This window comes from Camelus ferus, chromosome 31 (assembly GCF_009834535.1).
Source record: "Camelus ferus isolate YT-003-E chromosome 31, BCGSAC_Cfer_1.0, whole genome shotgun sequence".
Taxonomy (NCBI): Eukaryota; Metazoa; Chordata; class Mammalia; order Artiodactyla; family Camelidae; genus Camelus; species Camelus ferus.
In genome coordinates, this window is record NC_045726.1 from 3,489,181 (window position 1) to 3,503,038 (window position 13,858).

Consider the following 13,858-nt stretch of genomic DNA (forward strand, 5'->3'; position numbering starts at 1 on the left):
TTGAGAAGACTTGGACTTACAAATAAGTGCAAAGTATCCATTGAGATCTGCCCTGTCCAAAGTGGCAGCTGCTAGGGGGGAGGGTATAGCTATGTGATAGAACATGTGCTCAGCATGCACGAAGTCCTGGGTTCACTCCCCAGTACCTCCATTAAATATAAATCAATAAAAACCTAATTACCCTCCCAAACAAACAAACAAACAAACAAAAAACCAAAACAAAGCACAGAAAAACAAAGTGGCAGCCGCTAGCCACATGTAACTATTGCTTGCTTGATACATAGCCAGCTGAAGTTGAGATGCACGGTACATGTAAAATAGACTCAGATTTTGAAGGTCTAGTATGAATAAAAGCATGTGAAATATCTCATATATTTTTCTGTTGATTATATGCAGCAATGATAATATTTTGGCTCTATTGGATTAAATATAAATATATTGCTAAAATCAATTCCTTTTTTTTTTTTTTTACTTATTTAAAAAAGTTGGGGAGGCTTCTGGAAAATTTAAAACTGCATGAGTTGTTTGCATTATATTTGGACATCCCCTGAGTTGAATTACCAGAAACATACTTTTGCCAGTCCTGTTCATTTTATGAAGTTTTGTTTAATTATTAGAATTACGTTTTCATGCTGTAACCTATACCAGCCTTCTGTTTGAAATCAAGCAGTAAGGAGCTAGCATTTTTGGTTTTCCTTTCTGAATTTGATGAATGACTGCATTACTGTTTTGTGTTTTCTTTTCCAAAATTTAATTGTGTGCTGGTTAATTCCAGGATGGTGATGTCTGAGTTTTTTGTATTTTGTTTTTTTTTTCTTTCCCTTTTTAAAGGTAAAATTGCACCATCCTGGAAATAGTTATCTCAGGGTATTAGGAATTATTTTTTAAAACATTCACCTCTCAAAATTCCTTCACTGGGCCTGGCAGCTCACACCATGACTGTATTGCTCTTTAGAGCTGCATTTTCAAAACATTTTATTGATGTATATTTGATTTACAATGTTGTGTTAGTTTCAGGTGTACAGCAGGGTGATTCAGTATATATATATATTTTTTTCTTTTTCAGATTCTTTTCCACTGTAGGTTATTACAAGAAATTGAATATAGTTCCTTGTGATATACAGTAGGTCCTTGTGCTTATCTATTTTATATATAATGGTGTGTATCTGTTAATATGGCCTCTTTTTGGATGCAAACAACATAGGTTGGGGCTCGGAGCCTTGAAAAACGAACACTACTAAGGCCATCCGCCCAGGCTTTGGGGGCTTTCTGAGTTTGTCTGCCCCCCAGGGGAAGGGAATGGCTCCTGTCATGGGATGTGATGGTGCTTGGGCATCAGGGCTCTTTCCTGTAGCCACGGCTGTGTGTCCTCATTGAGCAGGGCAGAAAAATTGATGCCTATGCTGAAGTGGACAGGGGGGTTCTGTGGACAGTGTGTTCTCACAGTATTACCTTTTTCTGAGTGGCAGGGGATAATTATTTGACAACTTCTGTGTGACTGACAAGAAATGTGTGTGGTAGAAGTAGCCTTTCACATCTTACATCTTAAAGCAGTCATTTTCCCTCCCTTTTTGTTACAAAAGAATTTATGTTGTTGGGAAAACTACTCGTTAGGTGGACTTACCATAGTCACAGCCTTATGCCACTTACCATATTTTCTTCTTGTGCTTTCCAGAACATTATAAAGCTGATAGAAAGAAAACAAGCATGAGGGAATACTCCTAACTCATTCTATGAAGCCACCATCAGTCTGATACCAAAAACAGGCAAAGACACCACCAAGAAAGAGAATTAAAGACCAATATCACAGAAGAACATAGATGCAAAAAATCCTCAAGGAAATACTAGCAAATAGAATGCAACAGCACATAAAAAAGATCATACATTATGATCAAGTTGGGTTCATCCCAGGGACACAAGTGTGGTTCAACACATACAAATCAATGTAATAATTCACAACAACAAGAGAAAGGACTAAAACCACATGATAATCTCAATAGATGCAGAAAACACACTTAATAAAATTCAACGGAGAACTATAAAACATTGATGAAGGAAATTAAAGAAGTTTCTAAAAAATGGAAAGATACCCCATGCTCCTGGATTGGAAGAATCAATATTGTTGAAATGGTCATACTGCCCAAAGCAATCTACAGATTTAATGTGATCTCTATCAGATTACACAGGACTTTTTTTTTTTTATAGAATTTGAACAAATAATCTTAAATTTATATGGAACCACAAAAGACCCAGAATTGCCAAAGCAATAATGAAGAAAAAGAATGAAGCTGGAGAAATAACCCTCCCAGACTTCAGACAACACTACAGAACTACAGTCATCAGAACAGAATGTTATTGACATAAACACAGGCATATGGATCAATGGAACAGACTAGAAAGCCCAAAAATAAACCCACAGACCTACAGTCAATTAGTCTTTGACAAAGATAGGCAAGAAAATACAGTGATTAAAGACAGTCTCTTCAGCAAATGGTGTTGGGAACACCGGACAGCAGCATGTAAATCAATGAAGTTAGAACAACTCCCACACGCCATACACAAAAATAAACTCAAAATGGCTTAAAGAATTAAATATAAGGCAAGACACTGTAAATCTCCTAGAAGAAAACATAGGCAAAACATTCTCTGACATAAATCTTAGCAATGTCCTCGTAGGGCAGTCTACCCAAGCAATAGAACACCTAGACACCTCTTCATTCCACGATTCCACAGTGTTCAAAACAGTAATTCACTTGTGCAGCTGGGTAATAAGCCACAGCTGCCAGACCACTGGGCTTTTCTAGATTTCTTGTAATGTCAAAGAAATCCAGAAAAGTCATTTGCTATTTGAAGAAATCTTTGGTATCTCATTTTACAGTTAAAATTTTTTATTCCATTTTTCTAAAATTCAAAACTTCTGATTATATTAATGCATAATCATACAGACACACTTGTCAGGTGTACACACTACACTTTTTTCTTATCATTATAAACAAAGTTCAATTAATCAAGAAGTTACAATGAATTACAAATTATGTCCTAGGACATGAAGCAGATACAAAACATGTGAAAAAGAGCAATCTTTATGATAGTTTGGAATCTAGCTGGAGACATAAGTACTATGTTGTGCCATCAAACAATTACTTGGTTTTGTGTTATATTCCAGATATATAAAGGAAGTACCAAGAGAAGAAATCTTGTGTGACTTGAAACATGACATAGCTTTGCACCTGAAGGACACTCAGTAAATACTAAATGAGGGAACAAATGAATGAACAAGAAAACCAGCATAGCTGTGCAGATACATAGGCTTGAGCAGGGTTTTCAACAACCAGCAACACAAAATCTGCTCCTCGCCAAAGAAAAGCCCTCAAGTCTAAATACACACCTGAAATATTTCATTGAGTCTAAAGGCACATATCTGTTTTCATGTCTCAGCTTCTCAGAAATTGATGAGATGCCATAATTTAAAGAGTAGCATTTTTTCTTTCTAATAGTTAAAATAAATGTGTATCTCAAGCATCTTAAATTTGATCAAACATATTGATTGACTCTAAACAAATGTTATTGTATGTAATATGATTTCAAAATTAATCACTTAATACATGTAAATTTATATACCTTATTATAACTTTTATTATACATAACAGCTCAAAAACTTAACGAAAGCCAATGAAAAATTGTGATGTCAAATCCTGTGAGATCTAATTCTTAAAGTTTCAAAACATAAAACAACAAAATTACAACCACTACAAACTCATACAGCACATCTTAAAATCTAGAGCATGCAGAATCTGCAATGTTACTGCAAACGGTGCTGTGAGGTAAATAACTGCAGATACTGTAAACAAACCTGTTATAGAAATACGGAAGATATTCTTCCCATTTTACACTAAAAGGTGGAAAGCTGGGGAAAAGAAAATAATTTTTGTTGCTATAATTTTATCTATAAATAAAAGAATAAAATACTGACCATCTTAACATGTAGAAGTTTTACTGAAAAAGAAATAGAAAGGTGTTAACTTCATATTAATGAATTTCATATTCATTTATAAATTACTCTAAAGGAAAACTCACACAATCAACATAATGCAGTAACATAAAACAAGCAACCTGCTATATTTTATTTTGACTGGGGGAGATGCCATTTTTTTTAAAAAAGGAAGCAATGAATTTGCCAATGTCTGACTATTATCAGGCAGCTAGGGAAACATTTTATAGTCTACTGGAAAAGTGCAAACAGGCATGAATTAAACTGCTGACACAACCTTAGTACAGCATCCTAGTCTAATTAGTATAGGAAGTTACGTCAAGGAAAGAGCTTCCCTACCAATTTTTTTTTATCATTATCAGCCTCAATATCTGAATAGAAAAGGATATGAACTAGTGAAACATTAATCAATTAAGGGAAGAATAAACCTTAAATCTGTAGGAGAATCTGCATTTATCTATGCACCTACAGGTATGTATGTCTGTATAGGAATTTCTCATAAGAATTACATAGTGAATCTGACTTTTGCTATGTACAGGGGTAACTAGTCACTTAGTATTTTTAGCCTTAAGATTCATCACTAGAAAATGAAATAGCACTTGTTGAGTTTCTGCAATATGCCAATCACTGTGCTAGATGTTTTATGTAAATTATCTCAATCTCCAAAAGAATCCTACCAGATAATTAGAATTTACTTCACATAACCAAAACTCAGTCACCTAAATTTGATTCCATTGGCCAAGTCAGCCAAACTCCAAAGCCCTTTTCCTTTACTACATGGTACTATGTATATATAAACATGAATGTGCACAAATACATTCCACTACATGAATCATGACATAGCAATGGGACAGCTAGAGACTACTGTCTAATTTTTTCTACATAACACACTTCTGCAGGGAGAATTAGTTCAATATTCATCATTAAGTGATGAGGTCAGTATAATGTGAAAGTCACATTGGTCCAGAAAGAATTATTTCCAGCAGAGTAATGTTTTAAACCCTTGAGGGATGAGCTTTCTCACAGAGTCTTAGCAATATATGATGACCTTAAGGAAAACACATGACCATCCTGTGGAAGAGGGTGAACAGAGGCCAGTTAATGGCTTCAAGAACTGCTAGGATTTCTACAATGTTAGACTATCTGGCTGAGCTGTGAATACAAATAAGCCATGAAAATATTTCCACATGTTTACTTAAAAGAAAAATAAGAGGGGAGTATCTAAAGAAGAAAGTCTACATCCTGGATCAGAATTTTTAATTTTGACAATTTATCTTTAACAGAATTGAATGCCCTCATGGAACTACATTTCAAAGAAGACTAACTGATATTGGGTGCAAATGTTCAGCTATACTAGCATTTTATGAGAACTGTTACCAGTTTTGCTAGTACAGAGATTACAAGGCTGCATAGTTCTGAGTTGCTTGTCCATATTTTTAGGGTATAATTTTGCAGAACTTTAATTTTTTTCCAGAGACACATATATTGCTTTACAAGAGAACTGCCTGTATTATGGTATTGAAGAAAACCTAGTTTCACCACCAGCTTTATTCAGACCTAGTCTAAGTTCTTCAGTATTTGCTGTTACAGAGTAAAACCAATCTACACTGAGAGGTTAAATAAACTTTATTGCTGCTAAACACTTAAGAATTACTTTGTCAAACCAAATCATTGCCCATTTTTATTTTTACTTTAAGAAATAAAAAGAGTTGGAGTGAAATATTTGAAATAAACAAAAATAGAAGATAACGTTTTAAAATACAGATTATATTAACAGAAGTAGAATATATGATCTCAAAATTATGCTAAATTAAATGTAAATTCTAATATATACTATGTATTAAAAATATTTTGAGTCAGTTAAAAAAATTTTTAATTCCACAAGGAAGATGACATTCATTACAATAATAATATAGGTTTTTTCCTTAGAATTAGTCTACAGACAGTATACTTGAGATTATTTTCCTTATGAAAATGTCAAATTATTAAGGAGAAAACAATATTTACCAATACTGGTCACAGAAAATACACATTACTAAGTTGGCTTCTTCATTTAAATCTCTCTCTGTAACGTGTCTAAGACATCACTAATACTTTAAGAATGTCAAACCCTAATCAAATTTTAACTCTGGTAAAGTAAGTTACTAAAAGTTATCAATATTGAAAGTTATTAAATTTCCACTGTGATAAAACAAAATAGGAATCAAAATTGAACAGTCCTACATAAAATAAAATGTTTATTTAACAACTAGAGCTTACACTGCTCAGTAAGTGTTTTACTCTCCTCATCGAGATAATTGAAGATTTCAGAGCTAGGCTTCTGTCAATTTGCTACCTCTCAATCTAGAAGGCTTTTGTTTCTTGATTCCTCTTTCCTTCCTTCCTGTCTGTGAAGAAAAAGGTGATCCCTATCATTCCCAAGACTGATATCAGTCCTTTTGATTTTGTCTACCCCATATCTCCTCCAGAAACTTGTTCTTTTAATCATCTCCCTCCTGCTTAAAAGTTCAATTGCTTTAATCTCATTTGTCTCTCTTTCCATGAACATTATTCTTCCTAAGTTTAAGAGATAATGTTGTTCCATGAAACTTGCCTGTGTTTTGTGTATTCAGATACCCTGCTGTAAAATGTACCTCTTACTATGACTCACAGTTAAAAAAAAAAAAAGCTTGAAAGTTACTAAACTAATCTTGTGCCTTCATTTCATAGATGTGAACATTGAACCCACAGATCTGATCTATCAAAATTCACTCACTCAGTAATAGAATCCTTGGCCTTTCAATTCCTCTATGGACAGAACTTTTCTTTACTCTTCAAATTATGTCATGACATGGTGTCATTTAGTGACGACGACCACTTGTCATTATCTTAAGGTTATCTGTCAATAGACACTTTATGTTAATATTAACTGAAAACTCAAGTTACTGGTTCCAAGCAAGGTCAGAATTCTGGATCAAAACTATTAACATCTCCACTTTGTTCATGTGCATCTGTTTTATTGTAGGTCCATGAAGTGCCATTTTTTTTTTCAGTCACTTTTTCCCTTTCTAGGTCATACCTCAGATAATGCTGTCTGCCTCGGAGATCAGACTCCATCCTATCTTGGGTGTCTGACTGTAGAGGAGAAGGCAAATGTGTGTATTTCTCCCAGTTTTCTAGGATGCTCTTTGTCCTGTGAGGTGACATATTGGAGATACTTTACATAAATGTGTGCTGTTGGGAAAGTAACAGGACTTGCCTTACCCTGTGCTGCAGGCTGGAAATGAAGGTCAGTGGTGGGCTTGGCAGTGGCAGCCGCATAGGCTTACTGAGCCGTCCTCCAGCAGGGGGCAGCACTTCCTTTACTGCTAGTGGAAGGGAGGGAGAGAGTGTGTGTGTGTGTCTCTGTGGCCTTCCAGTACCTTTGCAATAACTGTAGTATGTGCTTTACTATGTTAAAGAGCTCCTCCCTTCACTCTTGAAATAATTTGATTTCTTTGAAGTTGATTTTTGAATAAAGATTTACAGAATTAAATTAGTTGCATTCAAAGAAGTTTAAAAACCCTATCTTTAGTAACAACTTTACCATGATTTGTCTTCATGTTTGTTTAAGGACCATTTAACATTGTGTTTGTAATAGAAGAAAAAACATTTTAACTTTCAAAAATAAATTTATTATTTTCTAATTATGCATTTATTACATTTATTTTGAAGTAAAACCTGTAATCTTTAATCACTTTGAATAATCACTGTTAACATTTTCTATGTGCAATTTTTAATGTATAAATAAATTTTTTAAATATACAGCTAGACTGAAGCAATATGCTGTATACCAGAAATTGTCACAACATTGTAAACTAACTTTATTTCAATTAAAAAAAAATCTCCTAGAAGAAAACATAGGCAAAACATTCTCTGAAATAAATCTTAGCAATGTTCTCCTAGGGCAGTAAACCCAGGCAATAGAAATAAAAGCAAAAATAAACAAATGAGACCTAATTGAACTTATAATCTTTGCACAGAAAAGAAAACAATACACAAAACAAAATGACAACCTATAGAGTGGGAGAAAATATTTGCAAATGATGAAACTGACAACTGCTTAATTCCCAGAATATTATAAAAAGTCAGCTGATACATTATAACAAAAAAAAAAAGTCCTATCCAAAAATGGGCAGAAGACCTAAACAAGTAATTCTCCCATGAAGACAAACAAATGGCCAATAGGCACATGAAAAAATACTCAGTATCGCTAATTATCAGAGAAATGCAAATTAAAACTACAATGAGATATCACCTCACCAGTCAGAATGGTCATCACCCAAAAGTCCACAAATGATAAATGCTGGAGAGAGTGTGGAAAAAAGAGAACCCTCCTAGAGTGCTGGTGGGAATGTAGTTTGTTGCAGCTATTATGAAAAGCAGTATGGAGATTCCTTAAAAAACTAAAAACAGACCTAACATATGATCCAGCAATACCACTCCTGGACATACATCTGGAGGGAACTCTAATTCAAAAAGTCACATGAACCCCAATGTTCATAGCAGCACTATTTACTATAACCAACCTAAAATGTCCATCAAAAGATAACTGGATAAACAAGCTGTGGTATATTTATATAATGAAATACTACTCAGCCCTATAAAAGAATAAAATAATATCATTTGCAGCAACATGGATGGACTTGGAGATCATCAGTCTAAGTAAAGGCAGTCAGACTGAGAAAGAAAAATACCATATAATATCACTCATATGTGGAATCTAAAAAAAGAAAAAAGACATTGATGAACTCATCTACAAGACAGAAAGAGACTTGCAGACATAGTAAACAATCTTATGGATACTGGGGGAAAGGGGATGGGGAGGGATAAATTGATAGTTTGAGATATGCAAACATTAACTACTATATATAAAAATAGATTAAAAAACACATTTCTTCTGTATAGCACAGGGAAATATACTCAATATCTTGTAGTAATCTATAATAAAAAATGTGAAAATGAATATATTTGTGTATATGTATGACTGAAACATTATGCTGATCACTAGAAATTGACAAATTGTAACAGTATAATTTTAGAAAAGCTTAATTGACCAAAAAAAAAAGTCAAGGAGAAGAAAAATATATATATATATGTATATTCAGCTAGATTCTTAGTCGTATCACTTAACGTGTAATGGGAATGATTTTTTTCCCTCTGCCACCTTCTTACAGGTTGATGCGTTGGGAGTCTCCCTGGGCCTCTCCATCACCTCTCAGTGTGGAGACTGTCCACAGTTCCTGCTAGAACTTTGGTGTTCTTGTGGCTTTAGTTACTGTCTCTATGTTGGGATCCAAATCTGCATCTCTAGTCCCTAAGGCTTTTTTATATTCTTCTAACTACCTGTCAGAAATTTTCAACTGGATGTTTTATAGGCACCTCTTCATGTAAATCTTTACTCTCCCCTGGGGCTCTTAGCATGACCTACAAACTTTTTGCAATCACTTTGGTGTATTTCTCTCCTGTCGCCTTACTGTTCTACTTAGTTCTCTCCCACCCCTTCTGGGCTGGTTTCCTAGCTTCTTAGCATCTCCTTCCTTCAACTTGGCCTGGCTACTCAGACATCAGGTTTCAGAGCCTGATCTCTGGGAAATGTTTTTGAACTCCTCTTTGACCTCCTTAAGACTGGGTCAAGTGCTTCAATGTACCCTCTGATACCTTTTTCCACCATAGCATTTGTCACTTCATATAGTATTATTGTTGCCTGTTTACTAGACATAAACTTCTTATTCACAACTTCCTAACACCTAGTCTGGGGCCTGGCACTTAGTAGGGACGTAATAAAAATTGTTTGGATAAGTGAGCAGTATTATGAAGTGTCCCCAGTCTAATTAGCTGTAATTAGTCTTCTACAACATTATTTTTAATGTCTTTGATGGTATTGGCATTTAATAGCACTAAGGTTCACCCAGTGTTTGGGCATTTTCCTTTCTTTTTTTCTTTTGAGTACAGCACGAATGGGTTTTCATAGTTCAGTGTTCAGAAGAAGCCTCCCCTTTACTTTCTCATGGGAGACTCAGCTGAGCTTAACACTGCCTGGGTGGTGCACCTGATTAGGATAACAGAACCAGAGCTATTACCCAGCTCTGCTGTGTCCGGCTTTATTGCCCTATTCAGCTGCTTATACGGCTCTTACGAGAACTTCATAGAGGCTTCTGATTATTTTTTAACTTACCTGCCCTCAGACTCAGTGGAGGTTAATTTAACAGTCTCATCCTCTCCCTACAGGGTGCTGTTAGCTAATAATATGTTTGAAAAGAATTCTCTAACCTAACAACCTCCCCATATCTGTTTAAACTTTGTTGTTGAGACATTTGTGGAGCTGGCTCTTATTTATGATTTCCTCTTAGTATTTTGCTAATACCATGGTAAGGAATTGGCCCTTGTGTACAGAATGAGGTACTTTTCTTTTGGTGGTTTCTGACCGGCTGGCAGTATCTGGCCCATAAAAAGCGGCCCTTACCCCCACTCCACACTTCTCTAGCCATTCCTTTCCTGGTTCTCTTGTTTCCTGAATATGTATTTCCCAGGTGCTCTTTTGGGCCTTGTCTTCTCTTCATCTTCATCTTAAAACAATTGCAAAGATTATTGACAAATTTTACTTCTTGGTTATCATCTCAGATTGCAGTTGCTTCTTGCATATCCCATAAACCTGAGAGTGAGGCTTAGATAACTCAGGTACCTTATACGTCAACTGATTAAGCGGGGCTCTTTCCCCTTCCTTCACTGAAGTTCTGAGTTGCTCCTGTATTTGTAGTTTTTGAAGACTGTCACTATCACTGCTGTCATCTGGGCTCTGAACCTGGCCAGATCATGCCAGTTCTATTTCCCGTAACACCTCCTGAATCTCTCTGTGATGCACACCCTACCACGGTCAGTTCAGGAATGAATGTTCTCTGACCTGCTCACCACTTTTGCACCTGACCCCCCCCCCCCAATGACTTGTGAAGGTCCACATTCACAGGGAGCATGGGGTGCTCGTCTTTCCTGGCTTTGGGGGGCTCCCTTACCTGTGATGTATTTCTGTCTATCAAAGCCTCTGTGTCAGGAATATCTCTACTTCAGTGGATCAAAAATAACTTTAATCAGCCTCCATGGGTAATCTTTGCCTCTGAATTCAAACAGAATCATTCCTTTCTTGTCACTTCCTCATGTGTCCATGAAGTAGCTTCTGCCAGGACTGTGATTTGCTCGTCGATGACAAAAAGGCTAAGTAGGTCCACACACTTCTTCCTCCCTCTTTCTCTTTATTTCTCGGGCATAAAGAAGGAAGCCCCCAGTTCTGCCCTTCTAGTCCTTTCAGAACTGTGCTTGTGATGAACTTGTCTGACACATAAAAAAATGCAAGGGAGTTTTGACAGGCTCTTGACTGGCGTGCTTGCATCCTGTGTCCACGTGGCAACCTCGACACAGGGACCAGCGTACTGTCTCCTTGTCATCTGCTGCTCTCTGGCTGTAAGTAAAAGTCTCTTAACAAAATTCTCGGTGGTCCATCCTGCATTGTTGAGACTAATGCAGAGGCTATCAATTCCCAAATCGAAGCACCTATTCCTCTAAAGAGGAATAAACAATGATTTGTTTGCCTCCCATCAAAGCCACCCACACGCTATACTTTATAAAGCACATACGCATACAAGCTCAAGTAAGTCCTCAAAAGCATCTTCATTACGTGTTTCCAGACTGAATTTTCATTTGAATGCAACAGAAAGAAAGAGGAGTTTTTTCAGGTAAAATATCAAGTATATTTATCTTACAAATAGTAAGTCAAATATTTTTGCCATCAATGTTTGCCAACCATTTCCCCACAGCATTTCCAATTTTTAAAAAATCATGGGATACACTGCTTTTCCTGCTACCTTAGTGGATCCTAATTCCAGTTCAGCTAATACAGTAGTCTTGCCTTTTCTTTTTATTAGGCCTTTCTATAACATTAGAAAAATACACATTATTTATATATTACTATGACTAAATTATCCCAACTTGGTATCTTTTTAGTTCTCATTCCCTAAATATGCTGCCCCTAATATATTATTCTATATATATTCTATATATAAAATATAATAAATTATATTATTCTATACCTATGTATTATACTACATTCCCTAAATATATTTCTTTTCCACTAAAAATGTTTAGCTGGCTAAAGGTACAAGCTGATGGTCTGTTTAGAAAGTCTTTACATTTTAAAATTAATTATAATTTTTGATAACTAGCTTTGTTGATAGTTTTTGAGTGTTGAAAGGAAAATCATTATCAGATCCATTGTCTATTTGCTGGTATGTCTCAATATTGTCCCTCTTGTCAACTTTAACACATTTGTTCTGCACGACACACAGTTGTTCTACTTTGCGCTGCTCTCCCAGGTTAGAACTGCTGGGAATCGTGCGATGTACCGAGTACGTCCTCTGCCCCTCCACGTCTCCGGGAGCAGCACCAGCTTCTGCATCTCCATGTGGCTTTTGTTCAGGATAACTCCTTTGTTCTAAAGTTAAGAAGCCTCCTACTGTTAACCAGGCACGCTGAGCCCTCACGTGCTCACGCAGGCGTATGGTGGAGACGACACGTCCCAGACACGCACTACAGACCTGCAGTGATACTGTGCACAGCGCAAGTGAGATGCAGTCCATGGGAACAATGAAGCTGTGTTTAGCAGAAATGTTTTATGCGGCTTCAGTGTTGATTTTAAATTAATCAAAGTGAAATATTCAGTTGTTCCTCAGATGCACTGGCCTCACTTCAAGTGTCCAAAAATCACACGGGCTGGAGATGAAGGTATCAGACAGCACAGATTCTAGAACAAGCAACAAAACAGGCACGACTTCCTAGTTCTAAAGCGAGTTAGGTGGCTCCCCTTCCCGGCTGTTGGAACGCTATTCCACGTGAGAACCTGCAGCGCGTGTGTGAGCGCTGGGGAGGGTGGCTGCACCCTGGGCGTGCAGACACACTCGACGGCAGAGTGCCTTCCCCACCTGGAGAGAAACTGAGCATCAGCAGGGAATAAGCTGACTGAAGAGGAAACACACACGTCTAAAAATGCTGACAGGCCCCAGAGCGGCACCGCTTATTTGCAAACAGTTTAGAAGAATACTCATCCACGAGCATGTCAACCAAACAAGGCTGCCAAGGCAGAGACCAGCAGCACTCACTCTGCACATCCTGGGACAGCTCTGACTTGTCCACAAGCACCTCCCAGGGTTCACAGACTCTCTCCTGGAAGGTCACTTTTCTCTGTATCAAGTTATAAGAAAATGGCCCATTAACATCTATATAATTAATGCTAATTAAAATCTTACTTATCAAATTCAAATTTATCCTGTTTATCATTCTATTTAAAATATCCTATTTTATATATACTTCTATGTAAAATCTCCCTCTTAAGAGCATCTGAATGATCAACAACTCCTACACAGCTTCAGTTTGCGTATTTACATTTGGGTATCAAGTCACGGTGACGCCCCCCTGCTTCCTTGTGGCAACAGCCAGTAACTCACAACTTCACATCACATGATCTGGGTCTGACACGTCCTGGCGATGCCCTCTCGCTTCAGAGCTCTGACAGCCCTCCACTTAACAGCCAAGCATCCTGTGCACCCGCTCCACTCAGAGGAATTTCTGAAACAGTGAAAGCAGGGTGATGGTTTTATTTAAAATGTGGAGGAAAAGGTGTGGAGGGATAAATTGGGGGTTGGGGATTAACAGACACACGTCACTGTATGCAAAATAGATAAACAACAAGGACCTACTGAACAGCACAGGGAACTATATTCAACTTCTTCTAATAACATATAACAGAAAAGAATCTGGAAAGAAAAAACATATATACACGTATGCATAACTGAATCCCTT

The 13,858-nt window shown here is 36.7% G+C and overlaps 1 long non-coding RNA gene across 1 annotated transcript; it reads left to right on the plus strand.

Annotated features, from left to right (window-relative positions):
• Positions 1-2,573: 2,573 nt before the first annotated feature.
• On the plus strand, positions 2,574-6,670 carry LOC116660812. Its single transcript, XR_004316456.1, has 2 exons — positions 2,574-4,462; positions 5,275-6,670. It is a non-coding gene; the product is annotated as an uncharacterized LOC116660812 (long non-coding RNA).
• Positions 6,671-13,858: the final 7,188 nt, after the last annotated feature.